At 36.7% G+C, this 18380-nt stretch overlaps 1 protein-coding gene across 2 annotated transcripts in view; it reads right to left on the minus strand.

Annotated features, from left to right (window-relative positions):
- The window catches only part of LOC106873281 (diamine acetyltransferase 1-like), a 189213-nt gene that overhangs the window by 18500 nt on the left and 152333 nt on the right, over positions 1-18380 (minus strand). The window contains exon 5 of one of the 2 annotated variants that reach the window (XR_008264893.2): positions 13648-13844. The exons of the other annotated variant lie outside the window; for it this stretch is intronic. The gene's annotated coding sequence lies outside the window, so the exon portion shown is untranslated. The remainder of the gene's footprint in view (positions 1-13647; positions 13845-18380) is intronic. 2 annotated transcript variants of the gene reach the window in all.

Genomic DNA, 18380 nt, shown 5'->3' on the forward strand with positions numbered 1-18380 from the left:
GGACAGCTCTCTGGCTTACCATCTCTAAAACTAGTACTTAAAGAGTTTGTTTCACTTTCTAAGCCTCTTAAGTGCGATACCTTCGATGTGACAACACCTTGCTCCTCAATGAAGCACTCTTCACCACGATGCCTTCGATGTGATAGCTACTTGCTTCTCTGGCATGCATCAAGGAAGCTCTTAACCTTCCAATACCGATTACTATCTAATCAACGGCTGCTAAGCTGAATAATACAAGATTCATAAAACCAAGCATCATCAAAAAAATAAAACTTATTTTTATTATGTTGTTAATTGTTCTACTGTTTCTTCATATATAATTATGTTGAAAGGTGATAGAGAGAGACTAATGTCTCTATTGCAACTATCAACCTTTTACAAGGGTCTCAAAAGAGTCAAATAGCACAAGATATTCTTGTGGTTAGGGGACACAAGGCTCAAAGTATGGTCTCTAAACATGTGACACACTGGCCCACACAAGTCCACACTGGTCCACAAAACTATGGACATGCCATGAGTATTAGTTCCTATGTCTAAAGGTTGTAGAACCTGTACCACAAGGGCAAGAGCAAGCGAGCAAGTGACTAGCAGACTTAGCAGTCAATGATAAACCAACAGAAAGTATTTTTACTTTTTACTTTTTCTGTTTTGCAGTGGTATTAAACTGAAGACTACATGGGTGAGAAACAAACCTCTTAACCACACGGCCATGACTGTGTCTAGTAGAAAAATCATGACTCTCCAGACTTTGACATGAAGATCTATGATTAATGATGCCCATAGGAGCGTGATACATGAAAAGAGAGAGAGCGAGAGAGAGAGACACAGGCAGACAGAGAAAGGCAGACACAGACAGACAGACAGACAGAGATAGAGACAGACCGACCGACACAGAGAGGGAGAGAGAGAGAGACAGAGAGACAGAGAGAGACAGAGACAGACAGGCAGACTGGCAGAGAGAGAGAGAGAGAGAGAGAGAGAGACCAATGGGTGTGAAATAGAGACTGATGGATAAATGACCTTTAGAATAGGTAGGAGCTTATTAGTCAATAGGACTGTTATAGTAAATGCCATAAGACAATGAGGAAAGAGTAAGGCTTGGTCTGTTTCCTGAGAGTTAAACACACAAAACGAAATCGCAAAACCTAAACGCGGAGTAAGGGAGATAACTTCGTAGCCATTCCAAAGTAAACTATAATGTGCTTGTGACTATTAGAATGTTTGCAATATCTGTGTAGAAATAAACAATCCTAATACAATTTATATACAACAGGTAACACTTCCGTATGGTTTGTTTCCTCTTTATTTATGTAATATATACTATCATATTTTATTGTATGTACGTGTATTTGTATGAACGTTCGTACGCGTGCGTGTATGTATAAGTATGTCTATCTATCTATCTATCTATCTATCTATCTATATATATATATATATATATATATATATATATATATATATATATATATATATATATATATATATATATAGACACACACACACATACATACGTATGTACACACGCATATATGTATGCATGTGTATGCATGTATTTATTTATCTATACATGCGTACATACATGCATCACATGCATACGTACGTACATAAGCATGTATATACAATGACGCGCACACATGCGTACGTACGTACGTTCATACAGATGTATATATACTTATATATATGACTACATTGTCCTGTGTCCCTTGCTAATTTAAGATGTTAGGGTGTGATTTGAAAGAAATTGCTATTTCTCACAGATCAAAGGACCATATAGAGGCCTTCCCTCATCTGCTTGAAATAAACATAGTTGTTGTTCTTTAGTCCCAGATTAGATCTGATTCAGCAGATTTATGGTGGAAAGCATTCCAGTTGCAAGTATCACATCTTTTTGGTCGGTTTTATTTGAGGGATATTTAGTTGTTATTTCCAGATCAAATGACCTCATATAAAAGCTACCTTGCTGAAAACTGAGACCAGCCAATGTCCTTTGTAGTCACCTTAAATGGGTGAAAATATTGTTAGGCATTGATACATAGTAAGCTAGACAAGATTACACTCTCATCTGTTAGAAAACAACTCTCTCTCTCTCTCTCTCTCTCTCTCTCTCTCTCTCTCTCACTCTCCCCCTCTCCTTCTTCCTCTCTCGCTTACAATTTCTATTTTATTCCTTCAAAGAGTTGTTTGGTAAGAAAGCTGAGTTACTACTATTTCATTACTTCAGAGAAGTGGTTGGAGTAAGAGGTTCTGAGAGGCATGAGTTACTTAACAATGTTTCATACATCTACATTGGGTCTCTCATTCACCATATTCCTGTTAAGCTTTTATCTTCTGTTCTCTTCAATATCCTCTTATCTTTCACTCACCCTTTATTCTATTCACTCTATCACATCACTCTGTATAATGAGGGGCGGTATTTGACATATCCATATTCAACCATCCCTACCATCATCCATTATTATTATTTCTCTTCCACCATCATTCCTTTATCACTCTACCTCATTTCTTCATAATGCTTGTGTGGCATGTAATGGATCAAATATGTTCATTATTAATAGCCCTTAATGTCAGCCATCTCTCTCCCTTATGTGACTTCATTGAAATCCACCATTCTTACTTGCCGTCACCCATATCTACTGCTGCCCATCATTTGCTTTCTCTCCTATCATGACTTGTCTTTATTGATATCTAATTATGCTGACTCCGTTGTTTTCTATTCAATTTCTTTACCAACAACCAATATGTAGCTGTTATTATCTCTTTCTCATTACTTACTCCCCTACAATTCCATCACTGTTTCACTCATTACATTCATGTTCATATTCCCTCCTCTTCTCCATTTTTGGTCACTACTTCTAATTCCATTCTTGATCAGGGTAGGCTTGGAATAATGGTGACAACATTAGCTAGAGAATACACAGGTTAGATATTCCTATATTGGTAAAGTTAAAAGAGAATTATGAAATCAAGGTTTATGAAGAAATCAGTAAATATTTACGGAAGATATTAACAGCTAATGACTTACGATTAGTCCTGCTGTTAGCAGTAGGAAGACAGCTCAAAACGTCTATCTTGTTCTATGATAACTTCTACTACATTAAAAAGTAATGTGATGTCTCCATGGAAAGTTATGATTAGGATGAGGTCACTGACCTCATTGGATTATTTATCCTCGATATGCTTAAGAAGTGTACAATCTCTCATGGCTCAGTCTTATATGCAACAATGGCCTTGCATTTCAAACAACATGAACTCCCACACTATGAATATATTTAAGAGAAATTTAAAGAAAATTAGAAATCTTCAAAGAGTTTTGTGTAAATATAGCCATCACCACAAATCTAAGCATGACCAACTTCTTAGATCTTACTTTAGACTTTACTCTGTAGGGATACTATTAAATAAGTTAATACTATCGCTAAAAAATGTGAAATGAGGAGATTGTATATATTCATAAAAGTTCTAACCCTATTAGATACAGTTAGGAATTTAATAGAAGTTTTGTCATCATATTGGGATATATTTGATAGGGATGCAGCCCATTATAATGAAGCATTAGTAAGTGGTTTTGACAAAAAATTGTTACATATACAGGATCCCCACCACCCCTGAAAAAAGTTAGGAAGAGAAAAAAAATAAGGTTCAATCCTAGATGCAATCTAGATGTTTTCACAAACATAACTAGGAACTTCTTATTCTTAATTTGGGAACACTTCCCTAGCACTCATAAATATCATAAACTTTGTAATGTGCATAATTTTAATGTGAGTTACTCTTGCCTGGTTTATCACCACTGATTTCATATGCTACAACTGAAAAGACATACACTTATACAATTTCCATCCCAAACACCCACATGCACTATTGAAATCAAACCACCAGTCCACTGAGAAAATTCTACTTTTCCAAAGCAGTGGTTTACAGCAAAAATTGACGCTTAATGACTTCACAGAAAATTTTACACAATGCATGCACTTCTTTAGGTCCAGTGACATGAAAAACTACTTCTTTGTTTTGTTTCATCTGGAAACTCTAGGACCATGGACTTGCTCTGGTTCTGACAAGTATAACCTAGAGTATTCTCAAAACAACTATTTCCCTATTTGTTTAATGTGCGCAGCTGTCATTGTTGTCACAGAATAAAACTGCACATATTGCAATAACCAGTTAAAACCCTTAAAAAAGAAAAAAAAAATCATTCTGCTGCAACAGATAGAGCTCTCTACTGACTTACTCTAAACCAATAGCTGATACTATAATCCCATAACAACTCACTGTTTTCCTTTACATGGGATCTTATGAAAATATTGTTCTGTTGCACACGATATACCCAAATGATTTGATGTCAGTTCTTGATACCTAGTAAATTCTTTAAGAATGTGATTTTCAGTTTGAACCTAGTGAGCAACATACTGGGGAAATGTCTTCTATGATAAACTTGGACTGCTGAAAGCCTTGTGGGTGAAATATGGTGATGGACATGTCCTTCATCTTCCACTAGATCATCCAACCAGGACTTTACTCTCATTTGATGCAGCAGCTGCAGGCTGGAAGAGGCCTTGTGGCAGGCCCCACACCAGATAGCTGAACGTGATTCTGGAAGATTTCCAGAAGCTTGACATCACCTTGGAGGATGCAGAGAAGCCGGCACAGGATTGCCAGCAATGGAGAGCACTGGTGGACCTAGTTGGCTCTCAACACTAACAACACCATTACCACCATAACTACAGCCCCAAGGAATTAATTTTGCCAAGTCTTTCTTTGAATTCCAAATCCCTACAGTCACCCCTTCTATGTTTACTACCACAACAACCACTCACAGACACTACAGCCATGACAAACCCTTAACCTTAGGCTCAGTCATGGCTGTGTGGTAAGAAACTTGCTTCTCAACCACACGGTACCAGGTTCAGACCCACTGCATGACAACTTAGGCAAGTGTCTTCTACTATAGTCTCGGGTCAACCAAAGCCTAGTTAGTGGATATAGTAAAAGGAAACTGAAAGAAGCCCGTGGTATATATATATATATATATATATATATATATAGGCGCAGGAGTGGCTGTGTGGTAAGTAGCTTGCTTACCAACCACATGGTTCCGGGTTCATTCCCACTGCATGGCACCTTGGGCAAGTGTCTTCTACTATAGCCTCAGGCCGATCAAAGCCTTGTGAATGGATTTGGTAGACGGAAACTGAAAGAAGCCTGTCGTATATATGTATATATATATATATGTATGTGTACATATTTGTGTGTCTGTGTTTGTCCTCCCAACATCGCTTGACAACCGATGGTGGTGTGTTTACGTCCCCGTAACTAGCGGTTCAGCAAAAGAGACCGATAGAATAAGTACTAAGCTTACAAAGAATAAGTCCTGGAGTCGATTTGCTCGACTAAAGGCGGTGCTCCAGCATGGCCACAGTCAAATGACTGAAACAAATAAAAGAGTAAAAGAGTATAAAGAGTATATATATTTATATATGTATATATATATATATATATATATATATATATATATATATATATATATATGTATGTATGTGTGTGTGTGTCTTTGTGTTTGTGTTTGTCCCACCACCACCTGACAACCAGTGTTGGTGTGTTTACGTCCCCATAACTTAGTGGTTTGGCAAAAAGAAACCAATAGAATAAGTACCAGTCTTAAAAAAAAATTAAGTACTGGGGTTGATTCATTTGAATAAACAAGTTCTTAAAGGCTGTACCCCAGCATGGCCACAGTCTAATGACTGAAACAGATAAAACAGCATAACCACTACACCACTTCTACCACTGCATCACTATCACCACCACCACCACCACTGCCGCCGCCACTGCCACCACTGCTAATACTGTCTCTAAAATAACTACCAAAATTACTGGCCCCTCTACCTCTATCACCCACCACTACTATGTCTAAACTGTAATATCACTGCTTCTACTAGCACGCCATTAATAGCATGAATTCGTTTCTAATTTTGGCACAAGATTTGCAATTTTGAGGGGAGTTGGGGGTTAATCAATTACCTCAACCACAGCGCGCAACTGGTATTTTATTCTGCTGATTTCTAAAAGAAGAAAAGCAAAGTTGACCATGGCAGCATTTGAACTCAGAACATAAAAAAACTAGAAGAAATGCGGCTAAGTATTTTGTCCACTACAGTAATGACCACAATGAGCCTCACCATTACATCCATTATTACCATAGCACAATAACCTATACACACAGCTCTGCATCACCATAACACTATAACCTGTACACATAGCTCTCCATCACCACAACAATACAACCTATACACACAGCACTGTATCACTATTACACTATAACCTATACACACAGCTCTGCATCATTAGAACACTATAACCTAAGACACAGCTCTGTATCATCATGTCTATACTATCACAACATTCACCACCACTACAACAGCTACCATCACTACATCCACCACCACCAGCACCACCACCACCATTCTGCTACAACCTATACACACAACTCTGTGACCATATCTATGCTCTTTACTTCATTTACCATCATCACTTTGTCCACCATTGTGGCTACTACAGCTAACACCATCGCCACTACAACCCATACTCACAGCTGTGTACCACAACAAAAACATTGTCTTCCAGTCACTAAGTTATTTGGTAGACAAGCTGGTTCTCATCTATTGCCAAGGAGTTTCTGATTTGACTCATTGATTTATTGATCTCTGCTGTGTTCTATATAAATCTATGCTGCAGATTGATTCATGTCACTCGGACTATACCGCCTCTCATACACATATATAAACATCTACATACATACATACATACATACATTCACATACATACATACATTCGTACACATTTATATATATATATATATATATATATATATATATATATATATATATATATATATATATAGATAGATAGATAGATAGATAGATAGATAGATAGATATGTACATGCATACATACATACATACATTCACATACATATTTCATACATATATACATACATACAGATATATGTATGTATGTATGTATGTATAAGCATTGAATTGAAAGCAATTCATAGACATAACTTTTTGTTAACTTATATAGGTCATTCAAATAGTGAATTTTGATAGAGTAAGTCTTCCACTTTTCTATGGTAATTCTACTTTTTGTTCTTCTTCATTACAAGCAAATAATGGGTTCCAAAGAGAAGCAATGAGCCATAACTGACTTCTTGAGGAAGGTGAGATGCAGGCAGTCTGACATCGATCAAAGGCTACCAGTTGTTTACAGAGATGACATCACTGACAAAAGCAATCTGCATGGATGGATGAAGATGTTTAAAGAAAGGGAAAAGAGCACTGAGGACAAATCATACAGTGGGAAACCATCGACTGCAACTACTGACATGAATTGCCAGTGAATGGATGACCTGGTTCACAGAGACAGATCAGTTATGATCCATGAGCTTGCTGTACAACTGGACTGTGGTCACAATGTAATACAGAAGAAGTGGAAGATTTTAAATTAGAAAGTGTGTGATGTAGGTACCTCATCTATTGACACCCAATTTGAAGGAAAGAACAGTGGAAGTCTGCTCTGGTCTTCTAGAAGTATTTGAAGCCAATGAAGGTGACAAGGGATGAAACATGGCCATGTCTTTATGATCCAGGAATGAAGACTCAGTCCTCTGAGTGATGTTCCACCACTTCTCCAAGGTGCAAGAAGTTCAAGAACCAGCGATCAGTACAGAAAGTCGTAGCGACTGTTTTGGTGGATGACAAAGGCATCAACTCTTTGATTTTCTGGAATGTGGCTGCATTGTGAACAGTGAGCAGAACAAAAAGAGAAGCCATTTGACAGTAGAGATCAAGGAAGAATGTGAAAATGATCCACATTCACCATGGCAATGTGTGACCACATGTAGGGCAGCAAGCTGGCAGAATCATTAGCACACTGGACAAAATGTTTAGCGACTTTTCCTCCGTCTTTACACTCTGAGCTCAAATTCCACCGAGGCTGACTTTGCTTTTTATCTCTTCAGAGTCGATAAGATAAGTACCAGTTGAATACTGGGGTCGATGTAACAGAGTGAACCCCCTCCTCTGAAATTGCTGGCCTTGTACCAAAATTTGAAACCAGTGTGCAACCACATTCATCTTTGGCAAGAAATCAGCCATTTGGTAAACTGGGATGGTCAGTAGTCCCCCATCCTCCATACAACCAGTATCTAGTGTTATCTGACATCTATCTGTTTGATGTAAAGAACAATCTTTGGTAACAACGATTTGATGACACAGATGAAGTAAAAGGGGCTTTGAAAAGGTGGGTACAATAGTGCACACCTGAACTTTTACAAAGAGGTTTTGAGAGTTGGGTTCAATGATGGCACAAATGAATAATTTGGAACTTATATTGAGTAATAACTTTGTATGGAGGAAGAGTTACTCTACTAAGATGTGCAATTTCAATGACCTAAGTCATTAATAAAAAAGTTATGCCAACTTAAAAGTTGCTTTCAACACAGAGATTGTGTGTGTGTGCATGTGTGTACATGCGTGTGCTTGCGTGTCTCTCTCTCTCTCTCTCTCTGTATGAATGTTCCAAGCAAGGTAATATTTTTCCATAGTCCAAACATGTTTTCACAGATTACAAACAAATATCAATACTTGTATAACAGTGAAGTTTGTTTACAATTAGCATACAATATCAAGAAAAAGGGGACACACACGCACACACACACACACACACACACACACACACCATGAATGACCATAGGATTGCACTTAGAAAGTTACCCTCCTAGGCACAAGTACGGGAAAGATTGTTCACGGAAGACTAACAGTTGCCCGTGCTTACCAGCCTCTCCTCTCCACATCACCGATGTTATCCAATGGAAAGGCAAAGGGTGATACAGATTGGCACCTGTGACATCGCAACTCATTTCTGCAGTTGAGTGAACTGAAGCAACGTGAAATAAAGTGTCTTGCTCAAGAACACAACATACAGCCCAATCTAGGAATTGAACTCACTACCTCATGCTTATGAGCCTGATGCTCTAACCACTGAGCCATGCACCATACTGACCACAGATCTTGCTCAGTGGTTCCTTAGTATATATATCATCAGTAAGTATCACTCATCTTCTAATATGGTCTTTCTCTATTTTTTTAGAGAACTTAGAGTGACCAGAGCATGAGGTTATCAATGGTTGTCAAGAGGTGTTGAGACGAAAGCAATCACTCAGGTCAAGAACAGACTTGAGTATACATAGATGAAAAAGGAATGAGATATCTGACACCTTGCTGTACTCACAGTAGATGTGTTAATAGCACTGTCCCTGACGAAGAAGACTGACCTGCAAGAGCCCTGTGCTGTGGCCACACAAAAAGCACTCATGCCAGTGTCATGTAAAAGTGCTCATGCTGGTGTCACATTAAATCACCCAGCACAGACTGTAAAGGGGTTGACATTAGGAAGGGCATCCCGCCAAAGGCACCAAACCAAACCAGACTGGATGGAACATGGTGTGGCTCTCCTGCTTGCCAGTTCTGGTCAAACAGCCCAACCCATGCCAACAAGAAAAACAGACGTTAAAGGATGATGATGATGATGATGATGATGATGATGATGATGATGATGATGAAAGAGAAGTGCATTACGAATATGTTGGCTGGTAACATAAAGTAACAGATAATCAATCAAGGACTTACAAGTTTATATCTTCTATGCAGTGTCTGTGGCCAATATGCTTGGCATCTAATACTCCAATTCACCAGGCTACTACAGTTGAAAAGTTTGACAGCCGAAAGTATCAATAACATTATAAAACTGATTACCGTTTCATAAGCTCGTGGTCCAATGGGACCTGCTTAGGATTTCCCCTGGGAGCAACTAACTGTTATGGATGGAGCAACTAACTTAGCAAGGAGATTTTTTTTCTGTACACAACGTGGTCGAAGGTTTTACTGATTTCAAGTCTAGGAAAATTGCTTTTGCCACAGGTTAGTGAAAGACAAAGATGTGTGGCAAATGATAGTTGATTTTAAGTAGATTTAAGGAGACAAAAAAACTTATGGTGAGGAAGGGAGTGCATTTTTATGATTGTGAATAGCATACATTGTTGCATGACTCTATAGATTGAGGTAGAGATATGCATAGAGAGAAATATGAAGGGTTTACCAAGTATAGGAGAAACTTAGCTGATGTAGACACATGGGGAAAGAGAGCGAGAGAGTGAGAGAGAAAGAGAAGACTGATGGAAAGCTTACTACATATAAGGATTACTTAAGAAAATTGCTTTTTAAGAACAATAGAAGGAAGGGGTCAGTTACAAGTGGTGTCTTTGTTGTTGGGTAGAACTGACCAGAAGTATTTTCACACCTGTTGATGGTGCTTGCAGCACAGTGGGACAAATAGGCCTGAAATGGCGCATGTTATAAATGTTTTATTGTATGTGAGATGCAGAGCAGAACTCGAAGCAAAGAATACAACAAATGTGGTAATTTCGTCTTCTTGCATAACAAACTTGTTTGAAGAATAGTTGGGGTGTATAAGATGATTCCCTAGAAGTAACAGTGATCATTTATGAACAGATCAAAAAGGTTGGTAGCAAACTGAGAATCAAGAGAGCTGCTAGGGTGATGGGATATACGAAGGCATCTTTTACTTTACTGATAATGGAGGGATACTTCTCAGATGGTAAGGAATGATCATTTTCTCTGTAGTTGTGGAACTATTGGTTATGCAAGATCACTTTGTACTTTTCAGTAATGATTTACGCTCATAATCAAAGTACTTCTATGATTTTACATCAGTGAAATGAACCTACCTATGGTACCTTTTTGTATTTATTTGAATTGATTTAGTGAAACTTGGTATGTAATAGACAAGGACACAGTACATAACTGGTAACAGAATACAAATCACAGAACCTTCACCTGGTAGCTTGACCCTTATAAGTTTTCGTTTGATGCAGATCTCAGAAGTTAAAGGAGTCAATAATAACACTATCACATGCCTGAATGACACTCCTGAGAAAAACTTTAGAATTCAAAGATTAAACATTATTTACATTATTTACATTCGACGGATATTTGTCCTCATCTTGTTTGTTGTTAACACAACGTTTCGGCTGATATACCCTCCAGCCTTTATCAAGTGTCTTGGGGAAATTTCAAACCTGAGTTCTCATTCTGAAGGCATTTTTCGATGTTGTTGTTATTATTATTATTATTATTATTATTATTATTATTATTATTATTATTATTATCATTATTATTATCATTATTATTATTATTATTCAGGTCACTGCCTGGAATCAAACTCGGAATCTTGGGATTAGTGGCCCACGCTCTTAACCACTATGCCAATTTCTGTTTTTCAATTTTGGACATAGGATTGCACCTAGAAACTGGTAACATGATACAAATCACAGCACCTTCACTGGTAGGTTGCTTAACACCCTATAGTTTCAGCATGATGCAAATCTCAGAAGTTAAGGGGGCCACGGAAAAACTTCAGAATTCAACAATTAAATTTCTGTTTTCTATTTTAGACATAGAATTCTTAAGGGTGGTAAGTCAGCAGAGTCATAAGGATGTTGAACAGAACACCTCGGGGCATTTGTTCTGACTATTTGTGCTCTGGTTTCAAATCCCACCAAGGTCAAATTCACCTTTTATTCTTTCAGGGTCAGACAAGAAAAATTGTATCAGCCCCAGTCAGTAGTCTTTCTCTTGGATAAACATCAGTGGCATTGAGAAAGGAGAATTGTGTGTCTAGGCAACTGCTAATTTTCCTAAAAAATATCTTGCCCAGACCTGCATATACATGTGTAAATGCATAATCAATTCTGACTGACCAAGGCCTTATAAACACAAACAATAACACTCGAGGATATTATATAATTATATAAAATCTCAGAGCTATTTGGCAGTGTTTTGGTTAATTTTACTCTGTTGTTAGATTGATTTTTCTACTTGGCCAACACTAGATATTGGCCTGGCTGGTTACTTGTATGAGAAAGGCTAAGTTAGTTTGTCAGTTTTACTAATTCTTGATATTTCTATGGTTATTTTACATGTAAGAGAGGCTTTTAATCCATCTTCACTCAAAAAGTTTAATTTCTTAATTAAGTATAACCCTAATTAATCTAGTTTATTAATTTCACTAGTTTTCTTCTCAAGTGTATATGTGTGTGTACATGAGTGTATACACACACACACACACACACACACACACACACACATTCTATAATTATATACACAATTATAATCATGGGTCAGCTAAGTGCCTCACCACATACTGAATTAGAAATAGATGCTAATGTCTTTTCAACTACCATAAAAATCTACAACACATTAACACACTTTTTTATGTAGGTAAAAAGAAAAATGATGAATCCACATGACTTTTGGTTAACCACAAATGTGTTTCGAATTTAAGGTAAATTATATTTACCTATTATTCTCTTCAGTGTGGTACTCCAAGTTATAAATTTGCGAGAGTTAGGGTCATCGCATAACTAATATTCAACCGCACTTACCTACATAAAAAAGTGCGTTAATGTATCGGAGATTTTTATGGTAGTTGAAAAGACATTAGCATCTATTTCTAATACAGTACGTGGCGAGGCACTTAGCTGACCCCTGGTTATAATTATGCATATAATTATAGAATATTTTGTATAATTCACCTAAAAAGGATTTTTTAACGTACTGACTATTTGGTAAAATTAATAATTATTAATTAATTAATTAACTAACTAATTTTATTCTCTCTCTATACATATATAAATACAGAGAGAGAGAGAGAGAGAGAGAGAGAAAGAGAGGAGGGGAGCCAAAGAGAAAGAGATAAAGAGTTATAAATGAGAGGCAAAAGCTTATTAGAAAAGGTAATTCTTTGTCAAAGAAGTTAATCCGACATGTTAGAAAGGCTCATTTCTTATTCACCCTGGAACTGATTCTACTTCTAAATCTAATTAATCTTATGGGCTAATCCAATTTCTAAGAGAAGTGTAAGAAAAAAAGAAAGAAAGAAAGAAAGAAAGAAGAAAGAAAAATCAGAGAGGAAGGAGAAAGAGAGAGAATAATGGCGAGAGGTGAGATATGCCAAACAGTAAAATTAATTCTACAACAAAGGGAGTTAATCCTACATGTAAGAGACTTCATACTCTTATTCATGTTAAATATTGCTAATTCGATACACTGGTAGTAAATTTCTCACAATTAAAGTGGTTAATTACACAGTGAAAGACATTAAAACTGTGCTTAATGAATTATTAATTAGTTAATCGCTAAAAATAATCATATTATTCCATGTCACTACGTATGCAATCTTAATTTGATTCATCACTGATTAACTAGTAAAAAGGTAAAGGCTGCCTTAAGTCATGAATGACCATGGGATTGCATCTAGAAAGTTACCTTCTGAGGCACGAGTCTGGGCAAGGTTGTTTGTGGAAGACCAGCAGTTGCTCATCTTTATAGAAAGCCAGCAGTCTCCCCTCTCCATTGCCACCGGTATTATACAAGGGAAAGGTAATCACTAATACAACTTGGCACCAGTGACGTTGCAACTCATTTCTACAGCTGAGTAAACTGGAACAACATGAAATAAAGTGTCTTTCTCAAGAACACAACACACAGCCCAGTCTGGGAATGGAACTCACCACTTTATGATTGTGAGTCCAATGCTCTAACCACTGAGCCATGCGCCTTCGTGGTTTGACAAGTATGTTGAAAGGAGCTCTTTTAACTTGCTGGGTCTGGAAGAAGAGGCAGTGCCCATGGTCTTCACAGGTGCTTCTAGACTGCGGCACCTGTATGAAAGACATTATCAAAGACAGAATTCCAGATGGCTGGCATTCTGGAAGAAAATGTGATTAGTGTAGGTTAGGATTAGGGTGGGTTGGACATGACGAAACTGATGAAAGAAAGAGAGATGAATGAGTTGAGAATGCCTGAATAGAGGTGGCATTAGCCCTGTTAGGTCCTAGGAGCAAGGACCATTATAGTTGTGGTAGAAAAGGCAGAGAGAAGCAACAATACACTTGTGGAAACCAGAGAGCAACCATGAATGACTTTATACCTATTATTTGGATAACCCTTTTCAGGATGTAACCCAGGATGTTTGTGCATGTATCAACAGTACTGTCCCAGATGTGAGAGCAATACTCCATTAAGGTCCTCATCTGAGCTTTGTAGAGTGTCAATAAGGGAACTGAAATACCTACTGGCTCTGAAGGGTAGGGCCAATTGTTGGGGTATGATTCCAGTTATATTAAAGATGTGCTTTCTCCAGAGAAAAGTGTAAAAGTGACCATTGCTAGATGTGGAGGTAAATAAATTATTTTATGTATCTAAGGAAGAGAGTGGAAGGTGAAACTAAACTGTTGGATGCTACTGAATCAAAGGATGAGACAGATGGAGTTCATAGATAGGCACTTTTGAGAAGAGATTCACATGCTAAACATGTTCAATGGCTTTCCTATTGTTGAAGGTGGAACATTGCTTTCACCAAGTTCCTCCAAGAATTCATTGGTGGGTCTCAGAAGAGAGCAGGTCACTGATGAACATAGCTTTGTAGAAACCAAGCTGGTGGTTATTATAGGTGAAGATTCAAGGTATTGGAAAATGTCTTTGTTAAAGCTTGTCTCCTTTACCATAGAGGTATGCTTTCTTAATAAGGTGGGAATAAGATTCAAACATACCTGGAGTTATCTCCCATAACTGTTGTCAGAAAAATAATAATTTTAGACATTGAGCAATGCTGTCTTTTTTCTTCAGGTTACTAGATAGATATTTAATGTTCCATGCATTAAGTATCCATTCATCTATCTTCGCCACCGACTATTCCTGGAAGTGTCATGGGAGTAGAGTCTTCAAGCTCTCACTCAATAGGGTCCTATCCAAAGCAACTGTCATTACTCTTTCCAGCTGGATTTCAAAGTATGACCAACTGATATTATGAACATTATCCAACGTGGTCTACCCCTAGATTTCCTGCTGATTAGCTTGGCTTGAAGTATTCATCTTGTGATTCTTTCCTGTAACATCCTTATCACATGTCTGTAATACCAGTGCTGTGATCTTTCAAAAACAGAGGAGTAGTGGCTCCACCTGGAGAGACTCCCTGTTCTCTGAGTTACATAACCCTGTTGAGTAACATTACTCCAGGGATCAGCACTAATTAACCCTTTAGCATTCAGATTATTCTATCAAATGTAACAATATTTATTCACATTGTTTTGCATAATCTTGTAGCCTTGGGATTTCGATAATATGACTACACTTTTTAGACTAATACTGTATGGGAGGTTGGAGCGGTTGGATATGGCCATATGTGGCCAGTTTAAATGCTAAAGGGTTTAACTAAGCCTATATGTCATGATAACTTTTCACTAAAATAACACTGCGTAACATTATTATTATTATTATTATTATTATTATTATTATTATTATTATTATTATTATTATTATTATTATCATTATTATTATTCAGTAGTTTTATTTTTATAACGTGCTTTCACTTCACTACCGAGCGCAGCTCTGTGCGCATTGGGTATGTGCTGTGGTTTGCTGTGATGCTCTTATGGTTACTGTATTGAAAGTGTTTTGCGTAGGATGTGTGCAGTGCCCAGTAGTGCAATTTTCTGTATGTTATATATATTTGTAAGTCCTGATGTTTTTGTTATGTATTTGTCTGAATATTTTTCTATTATAACTAAGGCGCCCCTATGATAGGAATTGTTTCTGTTTTTAGATTCCACATTCGAATTACCTCTATTTCCAGGTCTTTGTATTTTGAAAGTTTTTCCATTTCTTTTAGAGAAACGTTGTCATCTGCTGGTATTGATACATCAATTAGAAAGCATTTTTTTCCTTCATGATCTTTGACAACTATATCTGGTCTATTGGCCTTAATTTCTCTATCTGTGTGTGTTGGCATATCCCAGAGTATGGTTGCTTTCTCGTTTTCTGTGACCTTTTCTGGCGTGTGTTTATACCATCTTTTTTCTGTTGTTATTCCATAGTGTTGACATAGCTTCCAGTGTATATAGGTCCCAGCTCTGTTGTGTCCGTGAATATATTCCTTCTTAGCCAGGACTGGGCAGCCAGAGATAATATGATTTATTGTATCTTGTCCATCGCCACATATTCTGCAGTTACTTGTTATGTTTCTTTTCATTATATGTTTTTGGTAATTTCTGGTGGGGAGGCTTTAGTCTTGTGTAGCAATTAAAAATCCTTCAGTCTCTGAAGGTTTATTATTATTATTATTATTATTATTATTATTATTATTATTATTATTATTATTATTATTATTGTCTTTGGTCTGTAAGTGTTATTTCCTACTTGCTTCTATCTAGAAATTAAAGGAAATGACTATTATTCCCTTCAGACTTTGCTTTTGTGATCTGGACATCAATGTTCTGAAGTTGACCTATTTTACATTACATTTCAGACAGATTCAGCACTGAATTGCTGAAGCAGAAATATCATTATAGCAAATATTCTGCTCAATACCACAGATTTGCTTGTTAGTTGCTTGAACTAACCACTTGAGCATGTTCCTTAGTGATTGACAAGATGTGTGTCTCTGATGATGAGCAGGTGTAGTGGGGGAGTATCATAACTATGTGTTGAAAGGGATTCTATGAAGTTTGAATAAATGTAACACAAGCAAAATTTGAAGGAAATATTAGCCATTTTTCATACTTTCCAAGGGTAAGCAAATAGGAAATAACAGTTGCTAGCCAAGGACAAAAATCGTGTTACACAGGGTAATCATCATTTTAACATCAACTTTTCCATTCTTACATAGGTCAGATAAAATTTGAACCAATATTCACTGCTTTCTAGTTAAGGTGATATTTCACTTGATTCTTTGAATAACAAACAGCTCAATGGCTGGACATGTTTTCATGACATATTGTCCTCAATAACTTTTTTTATGGATGATGATTATGTTTTGAAGCAGTACATAAACTACATTAAGACAAGAGGAGCACACACACACACACACACACACACACACACACACACACACGTTCCCGGTTTTCCATACAAAAGTATTACTTTGCATGGAACCAAGTGAGGGTTGGCAACTTGAAAGACACTTAGCTATAGAAAATCTGCTGCAAAGAATTCCATCCAACCCATGCAAGCATGGAAAAGTGGAGTGATGATGGTGATGATGTGTGTGTGTATGTGTGCATATGTGTGTGTGTGTGTGTTATCATCATCATTATCATCATCATTTAACGTCTGATTCCTCTGCTGGATGGCTTGACAGGAGATGACCACCAGCTGAAGGGCTGTTCAGGCTCCCTGTCTGTTATGGCTTCTGTGGCTGGATGCCCTTCCTAACACCAACCAATTTACAGAGTGTACTGGGTGCTTTTGCACAGAGCCAGCACAGGTGCTTTTTATGTGACACCAGCACCTATGAGCCTGCAAGATAAAGGATGCTCAGCTGGAGAAGGTTGCAGGGGCGGGGGAAGCCTGTATGCAAGGACAACCACGCTTTTACTTAGCTTGATATATCTCTTCAAGCACAGCAAACAGCCAGGAGTGTCAGCCCCCTGTCATCCCCTCTGTGAGTTCCAGTGTCTGTAGATTCTTTCTCACTACCTTAACCCACATCTTCCTGAGTCTATCCCTTATATATATATATAAAAAAAATATGTAGATATGTTGGAGTTAGGAAATCAATATTCGAAACTTTCAAAAGGATACATATTTTTTATATCACATATAAAAATGTAGAAAAAATTATATTATATATATAAAAAATAGATGTAGAAATATAATAATAAATATATGCACTCACACATACATATTTTTATATTTAAACTTATATATTTATTATTATATTTCTACATCTATTTTTTTTTATATATAATATAATTTTTTCTACATTTTTATAACTTAAGGCAAAAAATGTGATATAAAAAATATATATTCTTTTGAAAGATTCGAATATTAATTTCCTAACTACAACATATCTACATGTGTTTTTTATAAATATATATATATATATATATATATATATATATATATATATATATATATATATATAATAGCTCGTATTAACTGTATTAATATTTTAAAATTTATAAAAAAAAATTTTAATATTATTGATACCATAATATATACGAGCACTCAATATAAATTCAGCATATCATATTCCTATTGAATATTTCTAATTAATGAATTTATATATATATATATATATATAATGTACTGTTCTGTTATTGGTGTAATCAACAAAAAAAGTGCTCCAAAGCACTCGGCCATGCTGTGTATGGCCTGAAATATTGCTTGGAAATAGTTGGTGCACTATACAAGTTTGTCCAACCACCTTGTTTCCACACCATGGAACTAATAGTACCTCGATTTT

The sequence above is a fragment of the Octopus bimaculoides genome, chromosome 9 (genome assembly GCF_046866305.1).
Source record: "Octopus bimaculoides isolate indiv1 chromosome 9, ASM4686630v1, whole genome shotgun sequence".
Lineage (NCBI taxonomy): Eukaryota > Metazoa > Mollusca > Cephalopoda > Octopoda > Octopodidae > Octopus > Octopus bimaculoides.